The following is a 21,494-nucleotide window of genomic DNA, read 5'->3' as shown; positions in this document are numbered from 1 at the left end:
TTTGTTTGTGCATGTCTGTCCTCGCCTGTATGTAACGGTGTATCCATTATACATCACTCTATACCCTTATTGTACAGCGCTGTGGAATATGTTGGTGCTTTACATATAAACAATAATAATATTTTAAATCTGCCACAAATTGAGCAAGATTCATAGTATTTCCCTGTACGTGTTACAACTTTGTGGTAGTAGGAAAGGTCGCACCATGAAATAAGCGTTTAAAACAATGGAGACAGAGGTCAATGCTTATTGTGCGCCTTCTGTTTTTAAGGAGCGTTTCCATAAGACATTTAAACTTGAACCTACTGGCACAGCTATGTATGAAGAAGAAAATGTTAAAGCCTCAGCTAAGCCCCAGTAAAACGAAACACTGCCACAAATAAGAGTTTTCATGTAACACTTTACAGCCCACTATACTCCAATACTTCAATATACCTGTAAAGATACAGTATAGTCAATGGAATCATTGCCTACCCACTGGCAGGAAAATGGAAAGAAAATTAGTACACTCTCGTTAGGTCCCTGCTCCTTTCTACCCACAACTGTCTCCCTTCCACCCCTTTCCCCTCTACTGCTCTCTCTCTCTCTCTCTCACCTTAAACCTTTCCCCTCATTGCCTCTTACCTGTGGAACTCACTCACCCTCAGCATACGCCAAACACCGTCTCTCCCGACCTTTAAGAGTAACCTTAAAACTCACCTCTTAAATGATGCGATCCAATAGTTTAGACTACTGGCTACTGCCCCACGCCCACAGTCACTCATGACTGACATCTACTGCACTTATTCCCTCACCTGCTGTCTCTGTTAATCTTCCATCACACCACTTAGATTGTAAGCTCTACGGGACAGGGATTTCCTTTCCTATTGTCTGATCTTATTTGTTGCACTTATTGTACTATTATTCCCTGTACTGTATTGTCTCGCTTGTAAAGTACACTTTGCTGCTTGAAATAATCCCTTTCAACAGGATAAAAGAATGAACATAAATGATACAGTCCTGGAGGGACTGAACTCCTTTTCAGACATTTTCTGGTTGAGTTACATAATCAGTCTATTGAGTCCCATATGATTGCATTCCTATTATTTGGTTCCAAGTTAGTAGTGAAACAAATTTTAGGAGATATTGCTTGCCATATGCTTAAATAAAGATTTAATAGGTTTTTCTGCAGATGTTTGCAACAGTGTTTTGACGGCTGCTTTGCTTCTGGATAGCAAAACTTGAATGTAATGAGGTTTCACTATGTATACAGCAACCATAATGTTGATGTCAAAATATAGCATTTAGCCTAAATATATTAAAATAGAAAGAATGGTTATTTTATCTCAGCCTGATCTCTTCTTAGAACTTATTTTCCAAGTCCCCAACAGTAGGGTTACATGGCATCTTTCTGTCATTGCCACTCAGGGTTGAGGCTTAGGCCGCTCGTACAGTGACCGCGACGCGTGACGTCACCCGTCGCCGCTTGCGAAAGTTGTATTTCGCTTTGCGGCGGCGTCGCGAGCGACCAGAACATTGATTGGTTCAGGGGCTGTCACATGAGGCGACAGCCCATGAAAAATCAAATATTCCCAGCTGCAAAAAATCGCTCCGCCACGTCCCCGTCTCGCCTGCTATAAGAGCATGCATTTCTTTTCGGGAGGCATCGCGTCACCGGCACATAAGCGTGGCCTTAGCCAGACTTTTGAAGCCTTGTATTAACGACGAAACTGATAAACTGATAAACAGCAGTCAGAAAATAATGCTACGGCTTATGCTTGTTATTACTCTGCTGTAATTTTATCGGCATTTAGTCCAACTTTTTTATTTCACAAATCCCCACTGTATAAAACTGGTTCTGCTTTGGAGACACCTGAATCCAAACAACATTATCATTACAACACAGAATAGAACGCGGCAATTTTATATTCACAACAGGACCGAACCTTTTTAGGTAATAATGTCGCATCCGATGATTACATGCACCTGATCAACATCACTGTGTCCTGCTTTGCTGCCGCTACCCGCATTAAAAAAGGTAACGACTGTATTTGTCACAGTCTTAATATATATATATATATAGAACATTCCGCAGATGGAAGTGTGGTTTAGAAACCAGGCAAACAGTATATTCCTTTCTTATAAAGAATGGAAATATTACATATTATATACTGTATATAGTTATGGGGAGGTAATGTATATTTGATGCATATTGTTTTAGCTTATAATATGTATCACTTGCACCCATTGGCACTCAACTTTTTTTTTTTTTTTTGTGTAAGATAAAGTGGCAATCCGTGGTTGTACAGGGGCCCCCGCAACAGGTCAGGTTTTTAGGATATCCCAGCTTCAGCACAGGTGGCTCAGTCAAAGACTGAAAACCTGACCTGTTGAAGGGGCTTGCGGACTGGAGTTGAGCACCCCTGGTATTGAGACTAGATATAAAGTAATGACAGCTACTATGCTGTAAATGAGATCACGAAAGCCAAGACATAAATACTGTAAGTCCAACAGTGGGTGGAAGAATGCAGGCAAAAACCAACCAGATTGAAAAACAACCAAATCCCTTTTTAACGAAACTCTCGTTTCATTATGCGCTAGGTTTATGTAAGGTTTAGAAAAATAAATTGTCCTGATCGAGAGCATGTCACTGCCAAAACGGGCGTTTAAATGAATACTCAATTTGGCAAGAGCAAATCTATAGCCAGTCAAGCACCAGAGTTCTTTGGAATGGTTCGATGGGCTCCTTTTATTTTTATAAATGAGCAAACAGATAGTTTATAGTGAATACAAAAATAAAATAAAAAGCACAACTTGTGCACAGTATATTCAAACATTAAATTATGAAATAAAATTCTGAAATGATCAGTTTGTGTGTTGCTCCTCTGGGTCCTAGTTCAGCTTACAAGACAAGTCTAGATAAACATTGGGGGGAAAGGGGGCGGGAGAGGAGGGACCCCTGCTCAGCTAGTGTCATATGGGTAAGTATGTCCAAATGAGGGGTCTGGTGCTACATCTGGAATAATTGAATATATGGTAAACCTAAGAGAGAGAACCCGTGGGTACGAGCACTCGAGGGCCCTACATAGATTATGGTAAGCGTCAAGGAGATCAAATTTAAACTTGTAATTATAATTGAAAGTAAAATAAGGTGGTGCATATAATGACAAACTATTTCACTAGATATTAAAAAGAGTTTATCCTCAACGGCTAGATGCCACTGAATTAGCCTGGTAGTTTTATCACGAAAACTGTCCGGGGGGGTTAAATGCCTCTCTGTATAGTATGGTAATTCGTTGCAAGCAAGGGTTAACCCCCCTCGTATGTGTGCCGGTGACTCTGTGTTATTACCTGGGGGTGTTCTGTACGGTTGTCCACATGCATATTTGTATATATAGAAACCTTGTTGGTCTCTTAAAAAAGCACTGGAGTTATCCCCTTATTTGGGTACAATTAAAGCGAATAGTGCTGACTATAAACGGCAGAAAGTACTGATTGCGATACAATCTGTACACGTGAAATAGACAAAGTGTCTTTTGTCAATTTAGAGCAAAAGTTTCACTAGTGTGAAGCCATACCAAGGGATTGCGCATTGGTATACAAGGAGTATGGCTAGTATATAGCAATAATTATATTGACATACACCTCCCCATACCTCTTTGTCACTGGTCTTTGCAACTATCTAGCCAACATAAATAACTCTGTGTATGCGTCTGATCCTACTCAGTATGGCTGGAGACATGACAGCTAAGTTGTTACATACCATACTGTTAGTATCAAGCTTGCAACTATGTAGCCAACATGAGTAGCTCTGTCTAAAATGGGCATCTGATCCTGCACAGTGCTGCTGGAATCAAGACAGATAGGTTTTTACATACCATCTTCTATGTACAGGCAGTCCTCGGTTATCCGACAAAATTCGTCACTCAAAATGGCTTTGGATAGTGAAACGTCTTAAAGCGAAACACGTTTTCCCACAGGAACACTGTTTAAATGAAAGGTTCCGTTCTTGAAGGCATTTTTAACACTAAAATACACCAAATATTTTATGCAGGCAATAAGATACGCAGCACACACATAAATTATATAGTGTATATACTGTATTATATATATATATATATATGGAAAAAAAAGAAAGAAAAAGAAACAGGCGCACACCTAGTGCATTACCATAATAAAATTGTATTAAAGGAACATAAAATCTATAAAATGCCCACTCACAAAAGTACAGCAATCAATAGCATGTATGAGATAGGCTCTCATGTGCCAACAGCTCGATCATCAGCGTCCGGCTCAGGTTAGTGGCGTCGTCACGTGACCCTCCTTCGTGCAGCAAAAACCGGAAACGGAACACCTCGCATTCAGTGTTCACCGAGAGAGGTCCCTCCTGGGAGCAGTGCTTTGAAAGTCCTTTGGATAGTAGTATACCGGCCGTGGAACACACACAAGAGCCAAAGTTTGACTGCAAACAGCAACAATGTTCGTGGGCAAATGGCGGCCGCAATCTTAGCCACGCCCTACGCGTTTCCAAGATCCCCTGAAGAAGTCATCATCGATGACGAAACGCGTAGGGCGTGGCTAAGATTGCGGCCGCCATTTGCCCACGAACATTGTTGCTGTTTGCGGTCAAACTTTGGCTCTTGTGTGTGTTCCACGGCCGGTATACTACTATCCAAAGGACTTTCATAGCACTGCTCCCTGGAGGGACCTCTCTCGGTGAACACTGAATGCGAGGTGATCCGTTTCCGGTTTTTGCTGCACGAAGGAGGGTCACGTGACGACGCCACTAACCTGAGCCGGACGCTGATGATCGAGCTGTTGGCACATGAGAGCCTATCTCATACATGCTATTGATTGCTGTACTTTTGTGAGTGGGCATTTTACAGATTTTATGTTCCTTTAATACAATTTTATTATGGTAATGCACTAGGTGTGCGCCTGTTTCTTTTTCTTTCCCTTTTTTCCAGATATGATTAGGGACTGGTGATCCCTTTGAAGCGGGCTGCAAGAACCTGGTGCTACTGCCATTGGAACAGGACTGTGTTTATTGAAGGTTTTTTAATTTTTTAATTTTTACTTTTCAATTTTTGGTACAAAATATATATTTTTAATTTTTTATTAAATAAATTTATATTTTTATATTTTTTAGGGATCAATTGTTGAGTATTGCATTATATATTGTATTAATTCATTGTCTTATCATAGTGTATTAGCCCATATCTAGCCGCCCCACTAAACACTTCCATGATTAGCTATTGGTTCTTTTAGAATTTACTTTAGTCAGGTTATATTAGAGGCGCTACTTCAAATTTTCGTTTGTTCTGATATATATATATATATATAATATAGCAAAATAATATAATATATTATATAATATAACATAATATTAAATAATATATATATTATATACACATAAACAACTTTGCAAAGCGTCGTAAAGAGCGTTGGATAAGCCGTTTTGGCGTTGTAAAAATGAACATAGGTATGCATTGCATAGCGTTGGATAAGCCATTCGTTGTAAAGCGAAGCGTTGTAAAACGAGGACTGCCTGTAACAGGCTGCCTCCTGTTTGTAGCTTTCTTGCAGCTGAGGCTTTTTTGCCAGGTGAGATAGCGAGGAGTCTGCGGCTAAAGTAATTATAATGTGGTGTTATGGACCACTAACCTCATTCCACACAACCTTAACTGAAGTAGCATCATATAGAAAGCAAAGTGATTCAAATTAGGTTGTTATGTATAGCGTGTGGTGTCAGTATTAAGCGCCAAAGTACCTTAGACTAGACTGATACTATATTGTGGTTTTAAGGACCACTAACCTCATTACACGCAACTGTAGCTGAGCTAACATCATATCGATAGCTGGTTTGTTCTGGGCAGCTTACTTGTATGGCCTGTAATGTAAAAAATAGTCACTGCTCATATTGTGTGTGGCGGAGGAGTCATTACCATCCGTTAACCTAAGTGATCTAATGCAAAATGCCAGACAAGACAAGTCTGCCAACTTCTCTAATAGAATACAGCAGATACGTGCAAATATACACAATAAAAAATGAGTGTATGAAAACAATGATCCAAAGTGAAAACAGAATGTAAAACCTGCTCACAAGAAGTTGGTAAAATTCAAACAAAGACTGAATTTGGGCCCTGTTATCGCTCTGCTTTGTGCTAGATAGTTTATAGTGTCTGCTCGGTTTTTTTTTTGTGTGAGTTCACCTTATTGGTAGGACCCGATGAAGGACCCTGAGAGGTTGGAAAGCTTGCAACGTATCAACTACTTGTTGGTGCAATAAAAGGTATCATACCCCCTCCTCCCTCTCTCTCTTTTGTTACTACCCAGGTACTCCGTTGAGTTAGCGATGGTCCACAGTCACATGATTGCCAGTACAACTATAACTAAGACGAGTTGTAGTAGCATCATGAGCCTTTGGACATATTAAGGTGAATAAACAATTCTCCACATATTGAAAGACACCTTAGAACAGTGCAGTAGAATACTCCCAGTAATATGTTTCTAGTAGATGTACATGTAAACTAGCAATAAAATGTACTATACAGTATTGTTTGCAACAACAGAACTGAGACTTAACAGTTGACTTTAGTTCAAAGTTCTAGTACCTGTACTGGTCCTCTTCAATATAGGACATTTTCCCCGAAAGTTCTCATTTGTTTTGGGGATGTGCAAAAATGCACAATCTAGGCCCGATCCCCACGAAATGTTGTGACTTTTGCCAGAATGATACTGGAATGGCAGTGTATATTGGGGTACATGACTCGAGATCTGTTTGCTTCTGTTTTGGAATTTGCCATGCACATTACATTCTTTTTTGTCCTTATTTCATTTGAAGATGGGGGTGTAAAATGAATATTAATGTAGATATGGAAGAGGCCACCTTATTTTATTATTTGTTTCCTGTGCACCCACCCACAAATAGAAGTGTTATTGAGAGGGTGAAACAGATCAACTGTGTGTTGGGTTATGGAGCATGGGTTGGCAGTGAAGGAGAATCTGTGTTTTTCTCTTTTTCTGCCTTGCACTGTTTCACACCCTATTTGGCAATTTAGTAGCAGATCTGGCAGACATTTAATATGAGTACTCTGATGCGCCACTCACCATCTGTCTGTAAGAGAGCAGAAAAAGTCTTTGTTGTCATAATTATCAATATGAATTATACATGCAGCAGGCAGTGCGCTCCTCCACTCGGGGGATGAAGAATCTCAGCCGTGTGTGCAGTTCAACTGAATACTTACTGCTCGTCTTCAAATATTATGCTAAATTCTGCAACAAACTGTACTACAGGACTGCCCTGTTCTAGAGGTGGGGTGCATTATTACCACAGCCGGTGGTATCATTTTATTTATAAAGCCACAACAGTGTACGCAGCGCCTTATAAAATGACAATACAGGGCAAATAAAATAAAAGCAATGGGGATAAGAGCAGCAAGTAAATGAGACCATAAAGCAAAAGAAGGGCCTGCCCTTGTAAAGCTTACAATCTAGGTATTATATTGGGAAACTTGTTGACACAATAGTAGTGAGTGGATTTATTAAAAGTGCAAGTCAGGGAGGCAAGTCAGGGAGGCCAAGTATATTTTAGAGTCAGTAATGTAGACAGAAATAATGTATGAGATGCTTCGTTTAAGAGGTGGGATTTTTAAATGGAAGGAGAATGTGCCGAGGACGGAATGGTGACCATGGCACCATGTGGTGAGGTGGAGGAGAAGACTCTTATTTCTCTGTAAATGGAGAAAATAAGTCAATGATTGACGGAGCAGGTTTAGAAAGGAGAGGCATGGAAGGGTCAGAGGGGGTTTCTCTACGGATAGCTTCCATCTTGACTTTGAGATCATCAGCAAAGTCTTGTGGTGTAGTGAACGGAGCGAAGCATGCTGTAAAGGGAGGTGCAGTGGGTCTGTCGTGCGCATCAGTGTATTAACCAGGTCTATATGCTTCAGACACTAGAGCCATGCGAGGGAGTTATGCCAGGCCACAGAAGTAACCGGTGCAGGGAGAGGGATATGATACTTCACCTGCTTTCCTCCGGTTTGGGGCCGACTCTCCTCGTTGGCTCATGCGTGCCGCCGTCAAGAGGTAACAGGAAACTAGAAGGAAACGGCGCTACTGCGCATGTCCGAAAAGAAGCTCCCAGGATAATCTTCACAAAACTTTATTGGACACACACAGGGCTACACCAGCATCTCCCCCTCTACGCGTTTCACCCTTTCACAGAGGGCTTCGTCTCGGAGTGGGGAGAAGTGGTGACAGCCTCTTAAATAGCCTAAAAGCCCGCGAAAGCGGATTTAAAAGATTTTAACTCCTTCAGTATTAAACAGTTTTTTTTACAAGTCTCATTGCACATAAATCATCCTGTATGCGTTATTCCCTTAGGACATCTCTAGGTGCATAACATGCCAACCCAGGGGATAATCAAATAATAAACATACATAAAGATAAGACTGTTTGGCTGTATACTGGAGGTGTATAAATATACTTAAAAAACTAGAAACAACACTGCAAGAAAAACCATTGTCCGCATTCCTTCTAAATAGAACCAAAACAATATAAATCCATTGTTTAAACATATAGGGACTTCATAATCTCATAAGCCATATTAATTCAGCCTTATGTTGTTTGGCCTCGAAGTACTAGGAAGGGTATATGAACAAGGAAGGGGGGGGGGAGGGGGAAAAGAAAAGGGGGGGGGGGTGGAAGGGGAAAAAAAGGGGAAGGGGGGGGGAGGGAAAAAGGTTGTGGAGAGGGAGGGATATAGGATAGGGAGGGGGGGAGAGGGGGGGGAAGGAAAGTGGGGGCAGGGAATCAGACAGACATAAGAAACAAAGCAAGGGATAACAGTAAACTCACAGTTCACATGATTTCATAATTGATACATGTACATAAATGCCTATGGGCATGCATATCTCAGGTTAAAGTTCACTAAGTAATTCTAGAGGAAACATCGCAGATCCCAATCCACATTAAGTCCGTTGGGTTGTAGTGTATTTAATGTATGTATCCAGTGTGCCTCTCGTTGATGTAAGAGCTTCTTCCTATCACCTCCCCGTGGGGGGATGGCTATGTGTTCAATTGCACAACAATGGAAATTATCTAATGTACCCAACGGACAGTTATTAAAGTGAATTGGTACCGGATGTGTCATGTCTTTGTTTTTTATTAACCTAAGATGTTCTAGAATGCGGACTTTCAGGGCTCTACTGGTTAGGCCCACATATTGCTTTTTACATCCGCATTGTAGTAGGTAAACCACAAAATTAGTTTGACATGACATGAATGATTTGATTTGATATTTATGTCTATCCTCTTTGTTGGAGAAATGCGTAGTCTTAATCATTCTAGGGCAAATTTTGCAATGTCCACATTTATATGATCCAATTAATCTCGGAAAGAAAGAACGTTTGGTTTTTGTGTCATTTGTTATTTTCAACATGCTGGGTGCCAGCATGTTCCCTAATGTAGGAGCTCTACGAAACACTACCTTTGGTCCTATACACACCATTTTACTCAATAATGGATCTAGGGACAGTGTGGCCCAATGTTTGCGTATTATAGCTTTGATAGAGTTCGCTTGTTCGCTAAAGTTAGTGATAAAGAATGGCGCTTCTGTGTTCCCGACAGATGTATCTTTGGCACTACCCCCTATTGACGTACCGATAAGAGTATTCCTATCTGTATGTAGTGCATACTGGTATGCCTGCTCAAGATCAATATCGTCATATCCCCTCGACAGGAACCTCTCTCTCATTTCATCAGCCCTGTGGACAAAGGCCTCCAACGTCGAGCAGTTCCGGCGTAAACGCAGGAACTGCCCCCTTGGAATGCCTCTGACCAGAGGGCGTGCGTGACAGCTTTTTGCATGAAGCAATGAATTCCTGGCATTCTCTTTCCTGAAAATATCTGATTGGATCTTGTACTCAATATCTACATATAGATTAAGGTCCAAAAATTGGATTTGGTTTTGATTATATGTATGAGTAAATTTCAGATTCAGTGTGTTTTTTGCCAGGTATTCAATAAACTTCAAAAGGTCATCCTCCCCACCACTCCAGATCAAGATCAGGTCATCAATGTAGCGCTTGTAAAACACCACATGATGCCTGAAAGGATTGGAATCTCCAAACACGTGGGACATCTCCCACCAACCCATGAACAGGTTGGCATAGGAGGGGGCAAATGCGGTCCCCATAGCTGTCCCACGTGTTTGGAGATAAAATTGCTGATCAAAGGAAAAATAGTTGTGGGTGAGTGCAAATCTAATACTATCTTAATATATAAAATCGAATGGTTAGTGAGGTTAGTGCTATCTGCGGTGAATCTCATTGGTCCGTGACTCTCATTGGCCAAGAGGTACGCCCCACTGTGACATCACCTCCTTCACTCTCACACACTTGCAGTCACACCACACGGCCAGAACCTCTGACGACTCCTTGGTAAGTTGACATGTCACACTCTCACCCCCCACACTCACACACAACCCCCCACACTCACACCCCTCACACACACAGTGGGCGAGTGTCACTCGCCCCCCACACTCACACACAACCCTGTACACACAGTCACACCCTCACACTCACTCAGTGTCACTCACCCCCCACACTCACACACAACCCCCACACTCACACACAACCCTGTACACTGTCACCCCCTCACACTCAGTGTCACTCAACACTGTACACACACTCACTGTCACACACACACTGTCACCCCACACACACTCAGTGTCACTCACCCCCCACACTCACAACCCCCCACACTCACACACAACCCTGTACACACACTCACCGTCACTCGCCCCCCACACTCACTGTCACACACACACTGTCACCCCTGTGCACACACACACACACATCTTACACATTACACACATTTACAATTCTCCCTCCGCAACGACAATCGCCCATTACCGTTACTAAACTGCCGCCCATTACCTTCATTCTCCCTCCGCAACGAACCGCTCATATTACAGCGGCCCTTACACCGCACCCTCTCTGCCCACCTCATATATGCCCGCCGCCGCGCACATTACACCGCCCGCACGCGTCCATTAACTCGCGCGCACATTACACCGGCCGCCCGTAGCCCTACTACTTCAATGTCTGTGCAAATACCCGTATAAACCGCCACCCACACCGCACTCTTTCAACTCTGGTACTATTCAAATGTATTTCTCTTTCTACAATGCCGTGCACCTACGCAGTCTCAATTCTATTTATAAAATGCCCGACACACTTAACATTCTACATCATTCACACATCAACTACATACATTTACCAAACATTTGCCTTTTCAACTACTAAATACAAACATTTGCCTCTACAAACACATGGACGCCGCTCACCGCCCACCCGTACCTACTGTTTATGAACTTCTATTTCTTCTCAAACTACTCACTTACAATTACAATTAATTTATATCACTAAAATGGCGTACGTTTACTTTTTTATCAATACTATTCCCGCCCCTACCTTCGCCTAGCCACTCTTTTTCAATTTTTTAAAATGCCCGACAAAGTCTGTTACTATTCAAATGTATATACGCAGTGTCAATTCAATTTATAAAATGGCCGACACACCACATTTTTTTTCCTATTATCCATTTATACTATATTTACATTTATTTTCTTTGTTTCATAGCCGCTATAATACATTTTATTTACATTACCCCCGCTTTGCTAATTAATTTTTTTTATCCATTCTTATAATTTATTCCTTTCTTTCTTTTTTTCCATAGCCGCTATATCATACTTTCATTTTGACTCAACTTTGCTTAATTCACACATCAACACACATATTACATTAATACATTCAACATCATTCACACATCAACTACATACATTTAAATCTTCCAATGCCCTCCGCACGGCAATCTCTGGATGCGCTCCGCACACATCACTTTCACCAACAACTCCTTTGAAAGTTTTTTTTTTTCTGGCAAGATTTTAAACTTTATTAACAAACATTTCTACAAACATTTTACATGTACCAATGCCCTCCGAACGCCAATCTCTGGATGCGCTCCGCCTTTCTACAATGGCGGGAACCTACGCAGTGTCAATTTAATTTATAAAATGGCCCACACACTAAAAATTTTTTTCCTATTATCCATTTATACAATCTTTTCATTTATTTTATTTCTTTCATAGCCGCTATAATACTTTTTATTTACATTACACCCGCTTTGCTAATTTATTTTTTTTATCCATTCTTATAATTTATTCCTTTCTTTATTTTTTTCCATAGCCGCTATATCATACTTTCATTTATAATCAACTTTCCTTCATTCACACATCACCACACATATTACATTAATACATTCAACATCATTCACACATCAACTACATACATTTTAATCTTCCAATGCCCCCCGCACGCCAATCTCTGGATGCGCTCCGCACACATCACTTTCACCAACAACTCATTTAAAAATTATAATTTTTTTACATTTTTTTTTCTTCTGACAACATTTGTAACTTTATTAACAAACATTTCTACAAACATTTTACATCTACCCAATGCCCTCCGAACGCCAATCTCTGGATGCGCTCCGCACACATCACTTTCTGCACTAATTAATTTTAACCTTTTGTTTTAAACTATTTTTTTTCTTTGTGGCAAAATGTTTTACTTTATTAAATACACATTTTAACAACTTTTAATAAAAAATACATCATACTTACTGTTCATTACTGCTATTTCCCAACAGCCACACACCATTCCTCTTTCCACACACCCACCCTTACTCTTCCCTCACCCCCCCACCCTTACTCTTCCCACACCCACCCACCCACCTCTTCCTACAACCCCCCTCTTCCTACAACCCACCCTCTTCCTACAACCCCCACCCACCCACCCTCTTCCTACACCCCCCACCCACCCACCCTCTTCCTACAACCCCCCACCCACCCACCCTCTTCCTACAACCCCCCACCCACCCACCCTCTTCCTACAACCCCCCACCCACCCACCCTCTTCCTACAACCCCCCACCCACCCACCCTCTTCCTACAACCCCCCACCCACACCACCCTCTTCCTACAACCCCCCACCCCACCCACTCCTCTTCCTACAACCCCCCCACCCACCCACCCCTCTTCCTACAACCCCCTCACCCACCCACCCTCTTCCTACAACCCCACCACCCACCCACCCTCTTCCTACAACCCCCCACCCACCCACCCTCTTCCTACAACCCCCCACCCACCCACCCTCTTCCTACAACCCCCCACCCACCCACCCTCTTCTACAACCCCCCCACCCACCCACCCTCTTCCTACAACCCCCCACCTCCACCCACCCTCTTCCTACAACCCCCCACCCACCCACCCTCTTCCTACAACCCCCACCCCACCTCACCCACCCACCCTCTTCCTACAACCCCCACACCCACCCACCCTCTTCCTACAACCCCCCACCCACCCTCTTCCTACAACCCCCCCACCACCCTCTTTCCTACAACCCCCCACCCACCCTCTTCCTACAACCCCCCACCCACCCTCTTCCTACAACCCCCCACCCACCCACCCTCTTCCTACAACCCCCCACCCACCCACCCTCTTCCTACAACCCCCCACCCACCCACCCTCTTCCTACAACCCCCCCCCACCCACCCACCTCTTCCTACAACCCCCCCCCACCCACCCACCCTCTTCCTACAAACCCCCCCCCCGCCACCCACCCACCCTCTTCCTACAACCCCCCCCCCCACCCACCCACCCTCTTCCTACAACCCCCCCCCCACCCACCCACCCTCTTCCTACAACCCCCCCCCCACCCACCCACCCTCTTCCTACAACCCCCCCCCCACCCACCCACCCTCTTCCTACAACCCCACCCTCTTCCTACAACCCCCCCCCACCGACCCACCCTCTTCCTACAACCCCCCCCCACCCACCCACCCTCTTCCTACAACCCCACCCTCTTCCTACAACCCCCCACCCACCCACCCTCTTCCTACAACCCCCCCCCCACCCACCCTCTTCCTACAACCCCCCCCCCACCCACCCACCCTCTTCCTACAACCCCCCCCCCACCACCCACCCTCTTCCTACAACACCCCCCCCCACCCACCCACCCTCTTCCTACAACCCCCCCCCCACCCACCCACCCTCTTCCTACAACCCCCCCCCCACCCACCCACCCTCTTCCTACAACCCCCCCCCCACACACCCACCCTCTTCCTACAACCCCCCCCCCACCCACCCACCCTCTTCCTACAACCCCCCCCCCACCCACCCACCCCTCTTCCTACAACCCCCCCCCCACCCACCCACCCTCTTCCTACAACCCCCCCCCCACCCACCCACCCTCTTCCTACAACCCCCCCCCCCACCCACCCACCCTCTTCCTACAACCCCCCCCCCCACCCACCCACCCTCTTCCTACAACCCCCCCCCCACCCACCCACCCTCTTCCTACAACCCCCCCCCCACCCACCCACGCCTCTTCCTACAACCCCCCCCCCACCCACCCACCCTCTTCCTACAACCCCCCCCCCACCCACCCACCCTCTTCCTACAACCCCCCCCCCACCCACCCACCCTCTTCCTACAACCCCCCCCCCACCCACCCACCCTCTTCTACAACCCCCCCCCCCCACCCACCCACCCTCTTCCTACAACCCCCCCCCCGACCCACCCACCCTCTTCCTACAACCCCCCCCCACCCACCCACCCACCCTCTTCCTACAACCCCCCCCCCACCCACCCACCCTCTTCCTACAACCCCCCCCCCACCCACCCACCCCTCTTCCTACAACCCCCCCCCCACCCACCCACCCTCTTCCTACAACCCCCCCCCCACCCCACCCACCCTCTTCCTACAACCCCCCCCACCCCCACCCACCCTCTTCCTACAACCCCCCCCCCCACCCACCCTCTTCCTACAACCCCCCACCCACCCACCCTCTTCCTACAACCCCCCACCCACCCACCCTCTTCCTACAACCCCCCACCCTCTTCCTACAACCCCCCCACCCTCTTCCTACAACCCCCCACCCTCTTCCTACAACCCCCCACCCACCCACCCTCTTCCTACAACCCCCCACCCACCCACCCTCTTCCTACAACCCCCCACCCACCCACCCTCTTCCTACAACCCCCCACCCACCCACCCTCTTCCTACAACCCCCCACCCACCCACCCTCTTCCTACAACCCCCCACCCACCCACCCTCTTCCTACAACCCCCCACCCACCCACCCTCTTCCTACAACCCCCCACCCACCCACCCTCTTCCTACAACCCCCCACCCACCCACCCTCTTCCTACACCCCCCCACCCACCCACCCTCTTCCTACAACCCCCCACCCACCCACCCTCTTCCTACAACCCCCCACCCACCCACCCTCTTCCTACAACCCCCCCACCCTCTTCCTACAACCCCCCACCCACCCACCCTCTTCCTACAACCCCCCACCCACCCACACTCTTCCTACAACCCCCCACCCACCCACACTCTTCCTACAACCCCCCACCCACCCACCCTCACTCTTCCTACAACCCCCCACCCACCCACCCTCACTCTTCCTACAACCCCCCACCCACCCACCCTCACTCTTCCTACAACCCCCCACCCACCCACCCTCACTCTTCCTACAACCCCCCCACCCACCCACCCTCACTCTTCCTACAACCCCCACCACACCACCCACCCTCACTCTTCCTACAACCCCCCACCCACCCACCCTCACTCTTCCTACAACCCCCCACCCACCCACCCTCACTCTTCCTACAACCCCCCACCCACCCACCCTCACTCTTCCTACAACCCCCCACCCACCCACCCTCACTCTTCCTACAACCCCCCACCACCCACCCCTCACTCTTCCTACAACCCCCCACCCACCCACCCTGACTCTTCCTACAAGCCCCCCACCCACCCACCCTCACTCTTCCTACAACCCCCCACCCACCCACCCTCACTCTTCCTACAACCCCCCACCCACCCACCCTCACTCTTCCCACACACCAACTCCCACCCACCCTTACTCTTCCCACACACCCCACCCACCCACCCTTACTCTTCCCACACCCCCCACCCACCCACCCTTACTCTTCCCACACCCCCCCCCACCCACCCACCCTTACTCTTCCCACACCCCCCCACCCTTACTCTTCCACCACCCCCACCCACCCTTACTCTTCCCACACCCCCATCCACCCTTACTCTTCCACACCCCCACCCACCCACCCTTACTCTTCCACACCCCCACCCACCCACCCTTACTCTTCACACACCCCCACCCACCCACCCTTACTCTTCCCACACTCCCACCCACCCTTACTCTTCCCACACCCCCACCCTTACTCTTCCCACCCACCCACCCTTACTCTTCCCACCCACCCACCCTTACTCTTCCCACACTCCCACCCACCCACCCTTACTCTTCCCACACTCCCACCCACCCACCCTTACTCTTCCCACACACCCACCCACCCTTACTCTTCCCACACACCCACCCACCCACCCTTACTCTTCCCACCCACCCACCCTTACTCTTCCCACACTCCCACCCACCCACCCTTACTCTTCCCACACACCCACCACCCTTACTCTTCCCACACACCCACCCACCCACCCTTACTCTTCCCACCCACCCACCCTTACTCTTCCCACACTCCCACTCCACCCACCCTTACTCTTCCACACTCCCACCCACCCTTACTCTTCCCACACTCCCACCCACCCACCCTTACTCTTCCCACACTCCCACCCACCCACCCTTACTCTTCCCACACACCCACCCACCCACCCTTACTCTTCTCACACACCCACCTACCCACCCTTACTCTTCCCACACACCCACCCACCCACCCTTACTCTTCCCACACACCCACCCTTACTCTTCCCACACACCCACCCACCCACCCTTACTCTTCACACACACCCACCCACCCTTACTCTTCACACACACCCACCCACCCTTACTCTTCCACACACCCACCCACACTTACACTTCACACACACCCACCCACCCTTACTCTTCCACACTCCCACCCACCCACCCTTACTCTTCCCACACTCCCACCCACCCACCCTTACTCTTCCCACACTACCCACCCACCCACCCCTTACTCTTCCACACACCCACCCACCCACCCTTACTCTTCCCACACACCCACCCACCCTTACTCTTCACACCCACCCACCCACCCTTACTCTTCCCACACAACCACCCACCCACCCTTACTCTTCACACACACCCACCCACCCTTACTCTTCCCACACACCCACCCACCCACCCTTACTCTTCCCACCCACCCACCCTTACTCTTCCCACACACCCACCCACCCTTACTCTTCCCACACACCCACCCACCCACCCTTACTCTTCCCACCCACCCACCCTTACTCTTCCCACCCACCCACCCTTACTCTTCCCACACTCCCACACACCCACCCTTACTCTTCCCACACTCCCACCCACCCACCCTTACTCTTCCCACACTCCACCCACCCACCCTTACTCTTCCCACACTCCCACCCACCCACCCTTACTCTTCCCACACTCCCACCCACCCACCCTTACTCTTCCCACACTCCCACCCACCCACCCTTACTCTTCCCACACTCCCACCCACCCACCCTTACTCTTCCCACACTCCCACCCACCCACCCTTACTCTTCCCACACTCCCACCCACCCACCCTTACTCTTCCACACTCCCACCCACCCACCCTTACTCTTCCCACACTCCCACCCACCCACCCTTACTCTTCCCACACTACCACCCACCCACCCTTACTCTTCCCACACTCCCACCCACCCACCCTTACTCTTCCCACCCACCCACCCTTACTCTTCCCACACTCCCACCCACCCACCCTTACTCTTCCCACACTCCCACCCACCCACCCTTACTCTTCCCACACTCCCACCCACCCACCCTTACTCTTCCACACTCCCACCCACCCACCCTTACTCTTCCCACACTACCACCCACCCTTACTCTTCCCACACTACCACCCACCCACCCTTACTCTTCCCACACTACCACCCACCCACCCTTACTCTTCCCACACTACCACCCACCCACCCTTACTCTTCCACACACACCCACCCACCCACCCTTACTCTTCTCACACACCCACCTACCCACCCTTACTCTTCCCACACACCCACCCACCCACCCTTACTCTTCCCACACACCCACCCTTACTCTTCCCACACCCTTACTCTTCCCACACACACACACACCCACCCTTACTCTTCCCACACCCCCACACACCCACCCTTACTCTTCCCACCCACCCACCCTCTTCCCAACCACCCTTACTCTTCACACCCACCCACCCTTCCTCTTCCCACACCAACACCCACCCACCCTTCCTCTTCCCACACCCCCCCACCCTTCCTCTATTACAATAAACATTTACTATTATCATTCTTACACACATCCACTTACATTTACTACAACAATACTTTTACATTTACACACACATATTACGGATGTTCATCCAGGGATTGTTCCGATTGCCAATTGTTGGAGTCAGGAAGGAATTATTTTTTCACCTTAATACGATTTTTTTTTTGCCTTCCTCTGGATGACAACGTATGTTCACACATACAATTACTTTTCTCTTATCAACTTGCATTTAATAACAACAATAATTTATTACTATACCAATTATTATCACATGGACTCTTACATATGTTTATTAAAAATTTATATACCACTTTTTATTCTTCATCAACGACAATAAAAGCTTTTTAAAATTTTTATATATTACTCTTTGTTTTCATTGTATTTCATTCATATACTTTTTATTACAAACAACATTCTTTTTTATTTTATCCATTCACATTCCGGGCAACGCCGGGTCTATCAGCTAGTCCAAAATAAAAGCTATGTGTGCTGGGGAAAGAGTGGAGTGAGTATGCAAGAAAAATTCTGTCGCTGTGAGACCGTGCTCGTGTTGTATGATATTATACAAAGAAGCTACATCTAGCCCTCTCCCCCCCCCCTCCCTATCCTATATCCCTCCCTCTCCACAACCTTTTTCCCTCCCCCCCCCTTCCCCTTTTTTTCCCCCTTCCACCCCCCCCCCCTTTTCTTTTCCCCCTCCCCCCCCCCTTCCTTGTTCATATACCCTTCCTAGTACTTCGAGGCCAAACAACATAAGGCTGAATTAATATGGCTTATGAGATTATGAAGTCCCTATATGTTTAAACAATGGATTTATATTGTTTTGGTTCTATTTAGAAGGAATGCGGACAATGGTTTTTCTTGCAGTGTTGTTTCTAGTTTTTTAAGTATATTTATACACCTCCAGTATACAGCCAAACAGTCTTATCTTTATGTACACTGGCGACACACTTTATTCGAGCTCGGCTAGTCCCACGAATTCGGGTATACCCGGGTGTATTGAGGTTTGTGACTGTTTTCTGCCCGAGTGCATTGAGGTATTTTCAGGCAGGGATTGAAGCATTTTATTTCCGCTGGCTGCAATACTGCACAGTATATATATATATATACTGCATTACAATTCATGAATTTATGCCATCTGGTAGACACGCGAAGCATTGCAGCCTATTAAATCCTAATCATTATCATTTAACAGATCAGCCGCCCGTCAGCCAGGCATGAACCCAGGCTGGGAAGGCAAACGCAACGGGGCTTGTCAGAGGTGAGGAGCGGCGCATTCCAGGTATCTGCCAGGTACATACTGGGTATTTGCTCGAATAAAGTGTGTCGGTGCAGTATGTTTATTATTTGATTATCCCCTGGGTTGGCATGTTATGCACCTAGAGATGTCCTAAGGGAATAACGCATACAGGATGATTTATGTGCAATGAGACTTGTAAAAAAAACTGTTTAATACTGAAGGAGTTAAAATCTTTTAAATCCGCTTTCGCGGGCTTTTAGGCTATTTAAGAGGCTGTCACCACTTCTCCCCACTCCGAGACGAAGCCCTCTGTGAAAGGGTGAAACGCGTAGAGGGGGAGATGCTGGTGTAGCCCTGTGTGTGTCCAATAAAGTTTTGTGAAGATTATCCTGGGAGCTTCTTTTCGGACATGCGCAGTAGCGCCGTTTCCTTCTAGTTTTATGCTGTAAAGGGAGACTGAAGAATGTAGTCAAAGATGGGAAAGAGCTGGCATGGGTTAGGTTTGGGCATGTTTATTAAGGATTATTTTGTTTTGGATCTATCTGAACTGCGAGTTCTGATCCCCACGCCTGCTCCGAAATTGAAGCCAAAACAAAGCCTTGTTTTCATGTCCCGCACAGATCAGTGACTGGATTTCCCCCCTCTTTACAAAAAAGCACGTTAGCAAGGGAATAAGGCTGCGGCCATGCTGCAGCTGAGCGCGCTCATGCTTTAGATCTGTGATGTCACCAACTCTCCAAGCATGAGCGCAGACTGTCCTGCATAGTTTTGCAAGCACGAGTGGGGGGGGCGTGTCATTGGGTGGATCGGGGCTATTTCTGTGTGTAGTGTGTGTTTGTGCGTGTGTGGTTGTGTGTGTGTGTGGCTGTGTGTCTGTGTGCTGTGTGCATTGACTGCTGATGAGCACGCTTCAAAATCAATTTTATCTGTCTCCCCAAGCACCGAGCTTGGGAGAGCGTACGTGCAAGTGCACGAGCTTGTACGCCGTGTGAGTGTGGCGTGCAGATTTGCATTTATTGAAGTAAACGCACCAAGCACCAAGTGCGCTCAGCGGCAGCATGGACGCAGCCTAAGAGGGTATCGCTGAGTGCTCCAGGCACGGCGGCGTAGGCTGCAGCACATGCAGTACCGCCACCTGCTAAAAAAGACAAACAAATAAGTAAATACAGGGAGAGATCGCAAGTAAAAGAAAGCAGATTGGAGTAGAGGGAGAAACAGATCAACTGTGTGTTGGGTTATGGAGTATGGGTTGGCAGTGAAGGAGTGTCCTTTAGGGAACACCATTAGGTTACCTATGTTAGGTATACTAGGTTGGCATATAGATACCAGCATGTGCCCACTCTGTGCTACTAATCCTGTACATTAGTGTCAGTTAGGGAACACCGTTATGTTTCCTGTGTTGGGGATACTAGATTGGCACATACTGTAGATCACAGCATCCCACCACTCTACTACTATACCGGTGAATTTGTTTCCTAAGTGTTTTGATGATTTTAAACTTGTTTTGACCAAAAAAATGGCATGCTGTATTATGTTATTTTAGCATTTTCTTACTTTTTTTGTGTTTTTTTCCCATCATTAAAAAAAAAAATAATCCAACAAATTGAGTGTTCGCAAAACCATATCCAAATCGAAAAATACTAAAATATTTTAGAACCAAAACTACGTCCGAACCCAAAACAGAGACGTTTTTAGAACCGAAACGCCAGTGGAAGGAACCCTAAATGCACCTAAAGTTTCTGTAGTATTTACTAAAAAAAAAAGACCATTTTCAGCCATCTTCACTTTTCTCCCTCGCTGTTCACTGATTGTGAAGGGTGCCACCTAGCACCACACAGGGGGACAGGCAGGACCCACCCAGAGACGAGAAATAAATAACCAGACCTTCGACTAAAGATGGGA

General features: G+C 47.0%; 2 protein-coding genes across 19 annotated transcripts in view; one reads left to right on the top strand and one right to left on the bottom strand.

Annotated features, from left to right (window-relative positions):
- IL1RAPL2 (interleukin 1 receptor accessory protein like 2) overlaps positions 1-21,494 on the top strand; it is a 413,104-nt gene that overhangs the window by 323,183 nt on the left and 68,427 nt on the right. The window lies entirely within an intron of this gene.
- Positions 1-21,494, bottom strand: part of LOC142467525 (uncharacterized) — a 68,760-nt gene that overhangs the window by 25,429 nt on the left and 21,837 nt on the right. For 6 of the 15 annotated variants that reach the window (XR_012788415.1, XR_012788414.1, XR_012788417.1 and 3 more), the window contains exons 1-3: positions 8,007-10,446; positions 5,795-5,869; positions 3,858-3,964 (exon numbers count right to left, since the gene is read on the bottom strand). The exons of 1 other annotated variant lie outside the window; for it this stretch is intronic. The gene's annotated coding sequence lies outside the window, so the exon portion shown is untranslated. 8 more of the 15 variants (XM_075573324.1, XM_075573328.1, XM_075573326.1 and 5 more) reach the window with 5 other exon arrangements.

The sequence above is a fragment of the Ascaphus truei genome, chromosome 16, assembly GCF_040206685.1.
Source record: "Ascaphus truei isolate aAscTru1 chromosome 16, aAscTru1.hap1, whole genome shotgun sequence".
NCBI lineage: Eukaryota > Metazoa > Chordata > Amphibia > Anura > Ascaphidae > Ascaphus > Ascaphus truei.
This window is presented reverse-complemented; position numbering and strand designations above follow the sequence as displayed.